Source organism: Euphorbia lathyris, chromosome 10 (genome assembly GCF_963576675.1).
Source record: "Euphorbia lathyris chromosome 10, ddEupLath1.1, whole genome shotgun sequence".
NCBI classification, from domain to species: domain Eukaryota; kingdom Viridiplantae; phylum Streptophyta; class Magnoliopsida; order Malpighiales; family Euphorbiaceae; genus Euphorbia; species Euphorbia lathyris.
Window position 1 is genome coordinate 41,404,715 of NC_088919.1, and position 16,449 is coordinate 41,421,163.

Below are 16,449 nucleotides of genomic sequence, written 5' to 3' on the forward strand. Positions count from 1 at the left end.
TACGATAAAAAAGATTTGAATGAAGGAATATAATGTGGTTCATTATACTCCACCGAAGATGCTGCAATGATAACCGTTCTCTTTTTATTTGTCTTACAATAACTAGTTATTTAAAGTCTAATTTGTATTTTATTTTAAATGTATAATAAAAGGCGGGGATATTACAGACTATTGTTTAACCTTCACATCTAACCTTCTAAATATAAATTATATCTACAATATTTTTTTTAACTAATACCTACAATATTTCATTATACTATAAACAATTTGCTAAAGTATAAAAAAGCTAAGTCTGTTATACATAAATTAATCACAAAAAAAATGTGTAAAATATTTATAGAGAAATTCAAAGTTCGCCTCTAAAAATATAATACATTAGGGAAACTCCAACCCTCACCAAATGAGGGTTGGAATTGCTAAAATGGCGGTGGTTGACACTCCAACCACCGCCAAATCTCCACGCCAATGAGGCGTGGAGTGCCAACTTCAACCATTTTTGGTTGAAGTTGGTTGTTCCACCAAATGGTGGAACAACTATTTTATTTTTTTTTTTTTTTTTTTTTTTGTTGAATATGTAATTTTTATGTTTTGATAAAAATTAGTATTATTTTGTTTTTCTCAATTGTTAATTTAGGTTAATTTTTCAATTTTTTTAGTTAAATGTTATTAAAAATTGTAGGGTTAAGGTACAAAAATACTCCTAACGTAAAAACAATTTGATTTGGGTCATGAGTAATTTTACCCCTAATGTTTAAAATGTTGCAATTTTATCCCTAATGTTTGTAGCCAAGAGCAATTTTACCCCTAACGTCAATAATTTGGGACTAAATTATTTCTCAAATTGACCAAAATCATCAACGTTATGTGTAAAATTGGCCGTGACTACAAACTTTAGAGGTAAAATTGCTCGTGGCTACAAACTTTAGGGTAAATAATAATAAAATATTAATAAAAGTGTTAGGTAGAATGGAATAAAGTAGAGAATATTCTTTTTGATGTAATAAATGGTGTAGTGGATTGGAGAAAAAATAGGATTTGATGTATAGAAAATAGAAAATAGAGATAAAAATAGCGTAATGGGTTGGAGATGGCTTTAGTGGGGAGAATAGAAATTCTCCACAAAAATATAAGATGTAGTGGGGAGCTTAAAAATTCCCCATTAAAAAAATACTTATCTTAATTAATATCTTTTTTTAAGAATGATTGTTTACTATATTATTATTATGAATTTAAAATAATTAGTAAATATTATTATTATATTAAAATATTATATATAGATAGAAATTTTAAAAATAAATATTTTACTATAATTTATTTTAAGAGTTATACCCAAATTTACAATAATTAATTTTATTATATATATCATTTGAAATCACAAAATTATTTATAATTTTAATTTTATTAATAATTTCAAATTTTGCGAACTATTTAATTTAGTTATTAGTTAACAGTAAAAATATTCTTTTAATGATTCAAAAAAATATTCTTTTAATAACATTTGAAGTTGATCCAACTTATCAACATTATGGGTAAAATTGTACAATTTTAGATGTTATGACTAAAATTTCTCATAAGTGTATATCTTTTTTTGATTAAAGATTGATTAGCGAGGAATGGTAAGCGGCGGACATCCCAGCTATGCTGGCACCCCCACCACAGACCCAAAAAAGCCCCGAACCAAATTTATTAAAAGAGTAAATAAATGTCATAATACAAAAAGAAAAAAGAATAAAATGAAGCTAAAGAATTAGGAAAAGCGATAAACGCAACGTCCTACACGATCATGAAAAAAGACCGATCCACAAAAATCTGGGACAACATCCCACCAAGTCGAAGCTGTTGCCGTCCGTCCATAATTTGCAAGCGAATCCGCAACATGATTTCCTTCACGAAAAATATGAGACACCACAAAAGCCACAGAATCGATCTGATTTAAACAATTGAACCATTTTTGTCTAAGCAACCAAGGGACCGAACAAGATTTAGATTTGAACATCTGCACAACATACATTGAGTCGCTTTCAAGCCAAATTTTCCGCCAACCTTTGTGGAGGTGGTTGCCAAAAAATCGGAGTAATGTGCGGAGCCTTAGCAAGGCGTTTTTCAATCCCGAGCTCACCTAAGATTTGAAGTTCAACTTTCGAATTCCAAACGGAGCCCCGTCCAGTGTGAGCAGATTCACGAACAGCTCCCCAAATCCGTCTCAGCGTGATGGAAGTATCAACCCTCTCATCCTCAAAAATGGACCTATTACGAGCAAGCCATAGAGCCCAAATTGTATTAACAATTGCAGCCGCCCATAAATCAGCGATTTGAGTACTGAAACGTTGAATAACAGCATGATCAACTAGATTCTTAAGAGTCGAGTCTGTGTTAATTCGTCTTCCAAACAATGAGCTAACACCCTGCCAAATAAATTTGGAAAACCGACAGGAGACAAAAAGGTGGTCCAACGTTTCAGAATCTAACAAGCACAAACTGCAACGAGAAACAACTTGACAGCCGCGCAACTGAAGCTGATCATGTGTTGGCAAATACCCAAGATAAGCCCGCCATCCAATAAGCGAGTGTGCAGGAGGAACACTCTGACACCTTAAAAAACGACTCCAAGGCTGTTGAGTAGGAGGAGATCTAAGCCAAGCGTACAAGAGCTTAACAGTTAAAACCCCACTCGTAGCAGGCTTCCAAACACAAATATCAACATCGTCCCTACCCCGCCTAATATTCGGCAATCTATTCTCCACATCCGCAGGTAACCCGGGCAGATTGTGCCAATTATTACCATCCAAATAATCCTCCACCAAATCAAAACAACGACGCTGTTGACTAGCAGATAGGCCAACCTGTGCAGCCAGTGAAGGACGCATCCAGGCCCCATTCCAAAAATTAAGTTCAGAGTGCTGACCAATCCACCAAAAACAGTGATGCTCAACTTCAGAATAAATGGATTTTATCGAGCCCCAAATAGAAGAATTCATGATATAATGTCATGCTTTATTGAAAAAACGAGTTCTAAGTAAGTTAAAGCAGAGAGACTTTTCTTGAAGAAGACCCCAAGCCATCTTTCCATTCAACGCTTTGTTTAGAATATATAGATTCTTGATTCCAAGACCTCCATCCTTGAAGTTTTGATAACAAATTTTCCAAGGGACAGTGACAAGCTTCTTGCAATTAATGGACCCAGCCCAAATAAAATTCCTCATATGCCTAGTCATACGTGTAAGCAGCGCAGAGGGCCACTTATAAATGCTAAAAGAGTGAATGAAGCTACCAGTAATTACAGAATTTACTAGAGCCACTCTCCCAGCCATAGACAAACAATGCCCTTTCCATTTAGCAAAGTGAGCAAGCACCCTACCCATCAAACTAGTCAGATGTCGTGTCTTTGGTAAACCAAAAAACAAAGGGACTCCAAGATAGCGAAATGGAACAGACCCTTGATGAATACCAATAATATCAACAAGACGATTACCACGTCCAAAAGAAACAAAGGAGCCCAGAAATAATTCAGATTTGTTCCAACTAACACACTGACCCGAGATAGATCCATACAACTCAAATACACCTTTAATAACAGCTAGATTACCCGAAGAGGCCCTGCAGAAGAGAAGAATGTCATCAACATAAAATAAATGAGTCGGAAACACCTTTGCAGAAGTATATTGCATTGGAGCAAGTCGCCCAGTATCCACGAGGTGAAGCAACCAACGACTAAGAAAGTCCTCGGCAATACCAAACAATATAGGAGACAGCGGATCGCCTTGTCGAACCCCTCTTGAACATCCGAAATATCCACTAATGGCTCCATTGTTCAAAATTGAAATCCGAGATGCAGATAAAACATTCAGAATCCAGTCTCTGAATTGAATAGAGAAACCAAAAGCGTCCATCACGGCAAGTAAAAAATTCCAATTTAAAGTGTCAAAAGCTTTCCTGATGTCAACCTTCAAGGATAAGTTCCCTCCAAAACACTTTTTACGAAGCATATTAGTGCCTTCAGAAGCAAGCGAAATGCATTGGTGAATACTTCGTCCAGGAATAAATCCAAATTGATTCTGAGAAACAATGCGAGATGCAATAGAAGCGAGTCTATCAGCCAAAATTTTTGCAATTATTTTATAACTAAAGTTGCTCATTGCAATAGGCCTATACTGATCAAGAGATATCGCACCCTCCACCTTCGGGATAAGGACCATAATACTGGAGCACAGGCCAGGATGTATCATGCCACTCATAAAGAAGCTTTTGACAACAGCAAACACATCAGCACCAACAATATCCCAAAAAGACTGAAAAAAGACCCCAGAAAACCCATCAGGTCCAGGAGAACTACTGCTATCCATTGCAAAGACTGCCATACGAACTTCATTCATATCCGGACAACGAGTAAGCAAATCATTATCCAAGTCAGAGACAAGATGTGGAACAACCTCATAAACTAGATCATAATTCTGCGGTAAGACCTCGTCATTTTTAAAAAGACTTGAATAAAATTCAGCAATATGTGTCCCAATTTGATTCGGATTAAAGACCAGCTCATCCTCAATTTGAAGCACCGAAATCCCAGAGGCAGCATCTCGAATAGATGCCATACGATGGAAGAAGCTGGTATTTTGATCTCCCTCCTTAAGCCATCTAACTCTGCTCTTGTCACGCAAAAAAACCTCCTTTCTTTTCAAAATATTATCCAAGTGTGCATGAGCATTCATCTCCTCATGATGTAGTTCAGGAGTAAACCCATTCTCAGAGATTTCTGCCTGCACATGGGCCAGATCCGTCTCAGCATCAGTGAGACACATATCAATGTTACCAAAAACCACTTTATTCCAGTGACGGAGCACCGGCCTAAGTCGCCTGAGTTTATCGCATAAAGCTTGCATAGGAGGTAAGCTAGGATGCATTCCATTCCAAAAATCAGCAATCACCTCCCTAATCCCCGGATGCAGAATCCACATAGACTGAAATCTGAATCTAGAGATAGGGCGATTCCCCTTGGAGTAGCTAAACATCAAAGGGCAATGGTCAGAGTGATGTCGCGGCAAAGCCAAACTGCAAATCGATTCCCAGAAGTCTGAGAATAAAGCAGATAATAAAACTCTATCCAGTCGACATTCAACCCACGCAGAGCCAGACCTACCATTAGACCAAGTAAAGAAGGCCCCATGAGTAGGACCATCAACAAAAGAACCAGAATCAATAAAATCACGAAACTCCCTACAAGGACGCAAAGCAGGAGCCCGTCCCGATTTCTCATGAGATCTAAGGACAGAATTAAAATCTCCAAGAAGCACCCAATGCCCATTCAACCTATTTTGATGAGCCAAAATATCATCAAACACAATGACACGTCTATTTGCCCAAATGCTCCCGTAAACAAAGCAGACAAAAGTATTTAAATTAGACAAACTCAGAATAACAAATTGTTCATGTCTGAAACAAATATTGGTAACCATGGAAGAATTAATCTTTGCAAAAACCCATAGAGTTGGAAGCTCCTTATTGTTCATAGCAATTAAAGACAACCCAAGCCTTCTCCAGAAGGCCTCATTAACAGAACTGAACTGCACCATAGGCTCAGCTAAACAAAGAAAATCCGGTTTATGAAGAGAACACAAATGATGCAAGTAACCCTGAGTATCCCTATTAAGAATACCCCTACAATTCCAGTAAAGAAAGATCATTTAAAACGGACCGAAGGTTTACTGGCTCATTTGTTTCGAGCTGGAAAATTCTCCGTTGTTGTCATAATTTTTTCCCTCCGCCTTACTTTCTTAGTGTTAACTGTGTTCCAGCTATTGTCATCCTCCTCTGCCATATCAGCCCAGGATTTAGTACGGGATGATGATTCAGATGCTGAATCAGCTCCCTCATATCTAGTGAGAATATTGTCCATTCTAGGTGAATTCGGCCTATCAGTTTTATCACAACTGAATTCATCCTCCTTCCTAAGTTGCGGGCTGCCAGGTAGAACAACCTCCACCACACAACCAGTATCAGCAGGAGGCCTAAGCTCAGAAACAATCCGTGAAGTGGCATGTTGAATAGGTACCTCGGTCTGAATTGCATTAGGCTTTTTCACAAACTTCCTCTCTTGTGAAACCATTGTACGTTTTTTTTCAATAACCGGAGCCTCTAGAACCTTTTCCAATGGTTTTTTATTTTTCCTGCAGTCATAAGCCATGTGGCCAATGTTTGAACAAACTTTACAGAAGCTTGGTAATCTCTCATACACCACATCAATCCAAATTTGTTTTCCTTCTTTCTCAATACCCATTTTAATAGGAAGCTCATTCATCAAATCCACATCAATTAACATTCTAGCATAATGACCAAACTCACCTTCAAGAGTGGTATTATCAAATCATATAAGCCCTCCAATACCATTTGAAATATCTGAAAGAATTTGAGGATCCCAATACTCCCATGGAAGAGAATATAATCTAACCCAAACCTGAGCATTTGTAGACTTCTCAGCATAGGGCTCAAAGTCCGGAACCCATGGTTGCAAACGAAAAGTACCTGGCTTAGTATTGATAATGCCCCGCGCTAGCAATTGATTCTTGATCTCCTGGGATCCCAAAACCACATGAAAAAAGCCTCTCCCGATAGATATCAGTCGCCAAGAATCCTTCAAACCCCAAACCTTTGTTAAAGTTTCCTTAAGAGAAAGAACCTTCCATGGGGCATCTCCTTTGTTTAAGATTAACCTGCCAATGAGAGATGAGGAGCAAAAGGCCGCACGCCTATCATAGGCAGATTGAGAAATTCTAACCGACCGAAGACCGCCAATATCAGAAATCACAGCAAACGAGCAAGTAGTCGGATCCAGATTCCCAGCAAGGACCTTCGCAAATGACCTGCCCTGCACCGCCAAATTAGGCTTTCTCAAAGGATCCTGTGAAATCGAAGCAATCTGTGGTTGCGGGATACGCGATTGCGAATTATGAAAATGGGCCTTTGGATTAAAGAGAACCTATATACCGATGTAGTTATCTAGATAATCCATGGTGGATAAGTGTATACCTTATCCCAAAAAAAAAGTATAAATTATTTTATAATTAAAAACAACGTTAATAAAAAATAGTTGAATCATATTTAACATTTACACCTGCGCTTCTTTTATCAAAATTTTAGCTTGTTTTAAAAATAAAATGTATTTCATCAAAAAACAAAAATGTAAATGCATTAAAATGTAATTTTTTTAGTGTAATATAAAAATAAAATTTCATAAAAAAAAATAAAAAATAACTTAATATTTCAATGTTAAATACATTTCTCCTTTTCTCTCCTGTGTTCTTTTTACCGCTTGTTTTTCTATTTTTCCATTTTCATTGGGTGTTGTTAAACCCAGTCCCAAATTCCCACCCCTAGCCCTGTGAAAGGACGAAAATGCCCTTTCATGGGTTTTGGGTGGGGGAAAAGCTATTTTTTTACTCTCCCGACACACGGGCGTGTGGCTATCATGCCTCACCACGTGGTCGGGCGTGATAGACACACGCCTCACCGCCTGGTCGGGCGTGATAGCTAACTGCCCGACCTTGCAGTGGGGCGTGGGACTATCACGTCCGACCACGTGGTCGGACGTGATAACCACACGCCCGCGTGTCGGGAGAGCAAAAACAATAGCTTCCCCTCCCCCCCGCAAATAGGCCGTTAAACCCGTAACTACAGAATTGTACTTAAAACCTAAAAAAGCGATACAATTTAGTCCTAAAATCAGTAAAAATAATATAAGTTAATTAATAAATATTATTAATCACAACATATAAAACTAATATAATCTAGTCCAATTCTCTCTCCTTTTAGCGTATAGATTCTCCAAGTGATGAACACTCGGATGACGAAATAAACGCCATTGGGTGGCAATGGGAGGCACTGGAAACGTAGGATGTAAATGAAGACGTATGTAGTGATGATAACTCCCCAAATGACAAATCACAATCTCTCGCTCTGGTGGTCTTCCATCGTCCGAACGCATCGGCAGTATAGTGCAACATCCTAACTGTTGTGTAGTAAAGAGGAATATTACTGCGTTCAATACAGATGCAGCAGCATATAAGTCATCCGGACTCACCATCCAGTGGGACTCACCACAACTCGCTCCTGCCCATTTAATACGTGTGAGGGCAGCATCAAATTCGTTCCCGTATATTAGCGCATACAAATCACGGTTTGCCCACATCTCAATCTCTATGAGCACTCTCATCAACTTCCACTCATCTTGGTTATAGGTGATGACATTGGCTAAAACACGAAATCCACAGTTACCATCTGCTACAACATCATGGAATCCAGTAATAAATGGTACGATGAGACCTTGAACCCAATGTAAATGCTGGTAACCGGCGATATCCGCATAAAATCCGACTGAAAATATTAATATATGAAATTAATCAACAAAAATATATTTACTTTAACTTCAACATATATATTAATAAAATAAAATATACCAGGCATCTGGCTGTTATGCACAGACGAGGATGAGGAACGGCCTCGACTACGACTACTCCTCGAACCTGATGACCGTGCTCGACCTCGTTGACTGTACTCCCATGCACTCAGATTTTGTTTCGTTGATGAATTTCCCTTTGGTCTACCCTAACAGTGTCTCTGACCTCAGGTTCTTTGAAGCCACTCTGTTCCGGGTTTATCTCATCATGAATGTACATCGATATGCTACGAACCATTGAAGGATCTAATTTTTCAACCTTTTCCATAAGAGATTGAAAAAATCGATGATCCTCAGCCCTGACGATATACAGCCAGCTGATGACAGTGCTGTCCTCTATCTCCAGTAATCTCGTTCACCACCCAACCGCCCAATTCAGCCATTTCCACAACCTTTATCTGGAATTTGCAACCACAGTACTTTGTTTTTGTATTCTTCCGTAGTACAACATCCATATCCATATCCTTTTTCCTTTTATAATTCTTAACACCACGAGCACATTTAACCAATATCCACTTTGACTTGCCCCCCCGTCTTGTGCAACGCTGTGGTTAACTCGAACCCGATCCCAATTGCCGTCTGTTTTGCCCAGTTAATAGCTTCATGATATGTTTGAAATGTTTGTTTGGGAAAAAACTGTGAACTGTAATCTATGCCGTTTCCGTGAAATTCTTCCTACGAAACATCCTGTAAATGATAAATAACGAACATTACATTAAAAAACGTGACATTTCTACAGCGTTTCGGTGTCTAACCCCGAAAAACAGCCACAAACACACTCGGGCGTGTGAGCATCACGCCCCACCTTGTGGTGGGGCCTATGAACATCACGCCTCACCATGTGGTGGGGCGTATGGCTATCACGCCTCACCACAAGGTGCGGCGTGATACTCATACGCCCCACCACGTGGTGAGGCGTGATGTTCATACGCCCGCGTGTCGAACCAGCAAAATTTTTTGAAAATCAAAGTACAGAAATCAAAGGAAGTTCAATCCGAAAAATACCTCGACTTCAGACACAGCATCACTCTCGTCTCTTCCCGGTGATAACGGATTGTCTTCCATCAAACGTGTCGTCTTTAATTCGGATCAAAATGTATTTGGGAGACTTTGAGAGAGTTTGGGAGGGATTGGGAATTTTCAGTTTTTGGGAAAAGGGCGGTTACATCTTTTTCCGGGGCTGGAAGTGTGAATTTAGGGGTGGGTTTAGTAACCCACTTTTCATTTCCCGCTTGAGTTTATACCTTCCCCCTTTCTACTTGCCCTCTCCTCTGCGTTTCAATTTGTCCAACAAAACCCTAAAATCCCCATTCACATTCTCTTCTCAGATGACCCACCTGCCTCGGCTACACCATCGTCACCGCCACTTCCGTTCATCAGCTCCCTCCTCCTTGTTGGCTAGCCCCCTCTCCTTTTGCTGTTTTTGAAGCTTCACGGAACGCAATCACAACGGTAGTCACTCCTCGGCCTTTATTGAAGCCATTAGCCATTTGAAGCACGACCCATCCTCTCTCCGTTAAGATAACCGAGTCAATTCCACTTATGTAAGTGTGAATCCTAATTTTATGGAATTGAAATGAGATTTTGACATGAAATATGGAATTCTGGATGATTGAGTAAACATATGCCTAAGAAACATTTGATGTAACTTTGATTTGTGTCTTCCTCTACTCTACAGTCAGTCTCTAACCCGAAAGGAAATCACATTTTTCAGTTCTGTCAATACACTAACCCTGTCCCTTGAAGTTCGAAACTTTGAATGCTTGGTAGATTGATAGCCTTAAATGACTGAATGCAACTATTCAAGACAGTGAAAAGGCACTAGATTGCTAATTTAAAAATCCACCTACCATTGATTAGATAACTTGTAGTATATAATGTTCATTGAAACAATGTTGTTTTAAATCTTGAAAAGCCTCTCATAATTGACTATAGAAGCAATTACATAGTAGTAAGTTTACTCATTTTCTATAATTGAAGGATGATGCCATGGTTTGGAGCAGCTATCTTTTAATTTGTTTGTCGTTGTTCATGAATCTGTTGTAAACTTGTAGCTTAGTTGGCATTTTTTTTATTTAAAGTTTCAAAATGGTTATTTGGTATTTTGTATTTTATGTTTAAAGTTTCAATGTGGTAAAAAGATACCACATAGATAAACTTGAGCGATTTATTAGTTGGCTGCCAACATTTTTTATACTGCACTACACGTCAATTTTAATCAATGGCAACATATGGTGCTAAAAGTTTTGCAATGAGGCAGAGCATCTTGAGAATTTTCTTGTTTTTGCACGTCCTAAAGGGTACTGTTCAAACTGCTTCTTATATTTGAATATTCTATCTTGTTTTTCTTATATAAGTTGTGATGATGAGCAATGCACCAGTCATCTGTTTTTGTATTTTCTCTTTTCCTGCCCTGTTTTCTCCAATTTTGTTTTCGTTGACAATGCAATGTAGTTGAAAATGAGAACTAATATTTTATGTTAACTTATTTAGGCAGTCCGATAAAGTTTATATGCTAATTGGAGAAGTGCTGAAGAAGTTGGCTTTAGTGGCAACATCACATTGGAAGTTCTTTACATCTGAATTTTCAGTATTAGCTCATAGTTTAAGCAATTTAACTGTCAGTGAACTTGTCACCTTGAGGAATACACACATGTTGGGTCTCAGTTCTGGATCCATTGCTGGTACTGCTCGACTTCAGGTGCTACAGGCACTCAACTCACTTAACTCTTCTAGTGTTGATGAGAATCTGGCGGCTGGAAGGTGATGAATAACAAGAGGAGCAAATCATTATGTGGAACTTAAATGTTGCACTTGAGCCAACTGAGATTAACGACAACGAAACAAGAAGAGAGAAATTGGGCAAACAAAGAATTTCAGAGTTAGAACAACTGTTGGCTATGGATTGGGCAAACACAGAATTTCAGAGTTAGAACAAGGAACATCGAAATGATGGAGTTAAATGTGGATTCGGTAAGATCTTTGCAGCATTTGGATTCTCTTTCCATAAAATGATGCTCTCAAAACCCTTCTCTCTTGTATTTATTTCTTTTCTAATATTGATTTTATCAAGTTCAGGTGAAACATGATTTGCTGAATGTGAAGAAAAAGAAATAGAAATTATTAAGAGTAGAAAGTTCAAATATACCGACGCTACCCCAAAAAGTGAGAGGGCAATGACTGTTGCTAGGAAGTACATGCCTAAAAATCCTTCTTTTATGGTTTCGTGGCGTCCATAAAATTTTCATAATACCATATTGGTAAGACTTTATATGAGATGTCAATGAATGAAGCCTTTCAGTTTTTGGATTGAAATAATATATTGTTGTAGCAATTTCAAAAAAAAAAAAAGATATAGCTGTAGCTCACCCTACATTGTATTGCATTTTCTGCTGATTAGTTTTTCCGGGTATCTAAATGAAGCTCGTAGGCATATGAAACTTCAAGTTGCTGATGGAAGGGAGTGGGAAATTCATCTCTATCAAAGAGGGTTTAACTTTTGCGATATTGGACAAGGATGGAGTGCATTTTCTATGGACAATAATCTGGAAAAAGGAGATGTTTGTGTGCTTGAGCTGCTAAAAAACAGAGGGGTTGTGAAAGTTTCAATATTTCGTGCATCTGAAGATGGTACGTATGAGAATAGAATCTAAAGTTAAAAGGTACTCTACGTTACCCCCATTGATTGGTTAGCTCTGTTTATTAGGTAGAAAATTCATAAGTTTAACTAATGTTGATAAGAAGTCAATAGTTTCTTAATTCTTATGATTCTCTTCCTTTCAATCTTTTAATTTGTCCTTTTTTTTTAAACTTTTGCACGATTTTCTCACAGAAACCCCAGCGATATCACAATTCATGCTGCAGGAGCTTCCTTTTCATTGCGTAAGGTTTCGTTCTTTATTTCTTAAATTTCATTAGAAATTGAATGAGTTCCTCCAAAATATAGCGAAATGAATGTTTCCAACAATTGTTTTTGTCTGCTTTTTGCTGCTGTTTGGATTGATGTTATAGTTAATGGATGTCCAAACTAGATCCATTTGGTTAAATCGAGCAACACCAGGATTAGGTTGTAATTGGAGGTTTTGACTGGAGACTCTTCAAGGATGACCAACTTACCAAACATATGTCCCTCTAGTGGAAAAAGGTTACTGGCAGGTTTGGTGGAGTTAAAAGTTTTTTTATTTTGTCTATCTTATTCTGGTTAACAAAGTGCTCAATTACTAGATTAAGATGGGAGATATATTTAACTCCAGAATTTTACTTTTCGTGCAAATATTTAACACTAAAATGTCACTCTGGTAACTGTCTCAGTCAGCTCTCACTTCAGAGCTTTTGTGGATGTACATGATTGTCTCTCTGTTGATGAGTATGCTCATTAGTTGTCATACTATTTTTTTACAAATTATTGTGTTGATTGCCCTGACTCGTTCATGTTTCTAATAATGATAACAACCCCATTTCTCTCTATCTGGGAACTTCTTTTTTGCCTCATGTTGGAGAACAGTTAAATCTGAATCCTCCAGCAATAACAAATGCAGGTTTCTCGTTTCTTCCACTCAAAATAAGTTGATTTTATATGACTAATATTGTTTTTATTTCAAGGAATTTTACAACATCATTGAGATATCCATATATTCTGTCTGCGACATAGTGTTCAATGAGAATGCTCAAAGTTGATTGGATAGTAGGCATTAGCTTATGAACAAAAAAACAAGAAATTGTAAACTGTCTTCTAAGGTAACCACGTTTTCTATCTCTGTTTTCAAAAGAACACTTTGAAATAATCTGTCGAGGTTCTTGGTACTTGGAATTGCATATGCTTTGGTTGTTTTGTCAAATATCGAATTGTTTTAATCACGGGATAATTTAATGTGTAGTTTCCTAGTGCGAATTATGGTTTGTCTGTCCTGTCTTGCTGATACCTCTGATTAAATTTAGTTATTTGTTTGTCTGGAACGGTATAAGCATCAATTCTGAGTGGTTTGATAGAGTTTGTTGTAAATTCATCTTGATGTGGGATTTTTACTATAATATCCTACAATTTTTGTAACTATACCTTCTGAGAAACTATAGTTTATTCATCATGCTACACACTTGGAGTTTTCAGTAGATTTTGGAAAAGAAAAGCATAGTTCTTCGTTTCCTTTTTTAAATTATATTATCAAAATAAACTTTTTAGATGCCATAATTTACATTTTCAATGAGTCGGAATCTTCGTGAAACATAAGACGCCACAAAGTTAGCCAGACAAATTTAATATGCAATTGACTAAAGTAATTTTCAGTATGAGATTCTTCTCTCTTGATCCTAATATTACCGATTTCGGCTTTATTCATCCTCAATCAATTAAGAGGGCATCAGACTTTGAGCAACCTACTTTGTTCTTTTGTAGTTTTTGGTATTGTTTCAATTTCAGATTTTGGTAATTCATATGCTTAAACCTATCTACCATAGAACCTTCTCATATATGTTCATTAACAATATTTTTCCTTCATTCAGTTCATAACCAGTCACTTTGCCAAGGAGGAATCCTAAAACTTCAATAACTTCCTCGCAAATGGCCGATTTTGAGTTGGTATATCTTATTTATATTCCACCTAATTATGCTTCTTTTTTTTTGTTTTTACTATTTGGTGGCTTTGATATAGGTTGGAGACTGATTTGTTGATTTTAAAAGAATGTGTATCTAATTGACTTCTAATATATAGAATAGGGTGCAAATTGAACCTTAAGCCAATATAGTATGTGAAGCTTACAAATTGAAGAATGTAAGCCCTGTTTTGCTGTTATATATCACAGGGCATAAATTGAAGAATGTAAGCCCTGTTTCGTGACTAGTAACTAACAATCGGCTACATCTGCACCCTTTCATGTGTGAATTTCTGGATGCTGGAGTAGGATACTATAATGACGCCTTAGTGTATTGCAGTTCTAGCATCTATTAGACAAGTTGCTATGAATTTATCATAATTTCTTAGGCAATTTGGCATCTAATGTGAAACCAATTATTGGACTTATAGCTATCACATGGACATTAGACTTTATCAGAAATTACTACTAGTTTATGTGTTTGACCTTGTTGACGAATGCCAACTCATAAAAGGTAAATTTTGGTCTTAATAAGAGGCTGATGAGATCTTGTTACGAATAAAATTGATATATACTTTAGACATCACTAAAGAAAGTGTATAGGCACATTATATATTGATACTGCACAAGGCTTAACAATATAAGTAAAATATCTTTTATGTAATTCTATGAATTGGCTTTTGAATCATGATTGCATTTCATTAGAAAACTTGAATAGTTTTCTTTGCAAAAAGAATAGTTAATAATAATGCATGAAAAAACAAGACTCTAGTTTGCTTAAATAATAAGTGTTTCTCTTATTTGATTTGCTATTATTTTTATTTTTTTTTAGGTTTTCAGTTCAAAGTTAATATTTATGGACACATTGATATTTTGTAATTATCTTAACATATTAAGATGAATTTGATGTAATTTTTTTGACACACTATGGCTATAACTAGCTAGTGCATTTTATAAGTTGTTAAATGCTTTTTATGATTGGTTGTACAATTTCAAATTTTATGCTAATTAATGACGAATTTTGTTTTATTATTATTGTTTAATTTATAAACTTTTCTTATTATAATTTTGTTAAGATATCATATTTTGTTAGAAATATCAATTTAATTTAATCAAAATCAATTAATGAATTTAATCTCATTTTTTTTTTGTAAGAAGGGAAGAAAAAAAAACAAACAAACAAAAACCTAACCCGACATCAGTCTAGGAAGACTGACCCCAATCCTATCATCAAGAAGAGAAGGTAATAGAAAAGAAGGAGGAACGGAAAGGGTAGAAACACCTAACATCCCCCCATGCCCAGCAGCTGCCAAGCGATCCGCCACGCGGTTTTGCTCCCTATAAATATGGGAGAAGGTAAGAGAATCGAAGGCAGGACGAAGCCTCAAGATGACTAATGAGATTCTGACTCTTAAGACAAACAGCCTGTCTATCCGAAATCCTGTTGATAGCCTCCAAATTGTCAGACTCCACTGAAAGTCTTTTAACACCATGCGAATGGCGAGTTTAATGCCAGACAAGATCCCCCAGAGCTCCGTAGTAAAGGAGGAGCCCGTACCTAAGTTATGGGTAAACCCAGCCAGCCAGGCGCCACCAGCATCCCGAAGAACTCCACCAGCAGCAATTCTGCCATTACTAAGGAAGGAGCCATCCGTATTCAACTTGACAACCCTTTCCCTGGGCTTCCTCCAACCAACTAACTGGACCTCTTTAACCGGGGAGGGGTGAACCAGGGGCTCTCCTTCAAAACTCTTTGTAATAACAGAGAGTTTTTTCGAGAAGTAAAACCGGAGGTCAGGAATAAAGACAGTCTTCTCAGCAAATAACTCTTCATTCTTCCATTTCCACATTTGGTGACAAATAATAGTGAAGAGAATAGCCCCGTGCTCCATACTGGCCAACAAATTCCCATTAACGCCTTCAGAGAACCAGTCAATATCAGAGAACCCCATAAAGGAAGGAAGGATGTGGTGAGGAAGGACCCCTTCCCAAAACTTTCTACTATTCGGACAATCCCTCAAAGCATGGCACAAGGTTTCCACATGGCCGCTGCATCTGCTACAGGCACCAGATACAGCCAAGTGCCTTCTGTGTCTATCTGCATTCGTGAGGAGCCTGTCTTTGACTCCCAGCCATAGGAAACTCCTAATGTGGTAGGGGACTTTGAGGGCCCAAATGGACTTCCAAATTTCCAAGGGAGGATCAGCCCTATTAGGGGTAAAAGCTTCATAGGCCGATTTGCAAGAATAAGAACCATTATTAGTCAAGGCCCAGCAGTGTCTGTCCTTATCCTCCTCCTGATTACTAATCTTCACACCTCTAATATTAAGGAGGGTCTCCAGGCTAAGAAAGGAGTCGAACTTAGACCAGATCCAGTCTCCCTCCGAGTCCACCACATCAGCAATTCTCTA

At 37.5% G+C, this 16,449-nt stretch overlaps 1 long non-coding RNA gene across 6 annotated transcripts; it reads left to right on the top strand.

The window, feature by feature from the left end:
* The first annotated feature begins 9,684 nt into the window (after positions 1-9,684).
* LOC136210039 (uncharacterized) lies at positions 9,685-15,041 on the top strand. 6 transcript variants are annotated; one of them, XR_010677756.1, is made up of 6 exons: positions 9,685-9,993; positions 10,943-11,422; positions 11,528-11,709; positions 11,873-12,079; positions 12,282-14,024; positions 14,249-15,041. It is a non-coding gene; the product is annotated as an uncharacterized lncRNA (long non-coding RNA). The 6 variants fall into 6 exon arrangements; XR_010677755.1 differs by having other exon boundaries at positions 12,282-13,186; positions 13,949-15,041; XR_010677753.1 differs by having other exon boundaries at positions 11,850-12,079; positions 12,282-15,041.
* The last annotated feature ends 1,408 nt before the right edge of the window (positions 15,042-16,449 follow it).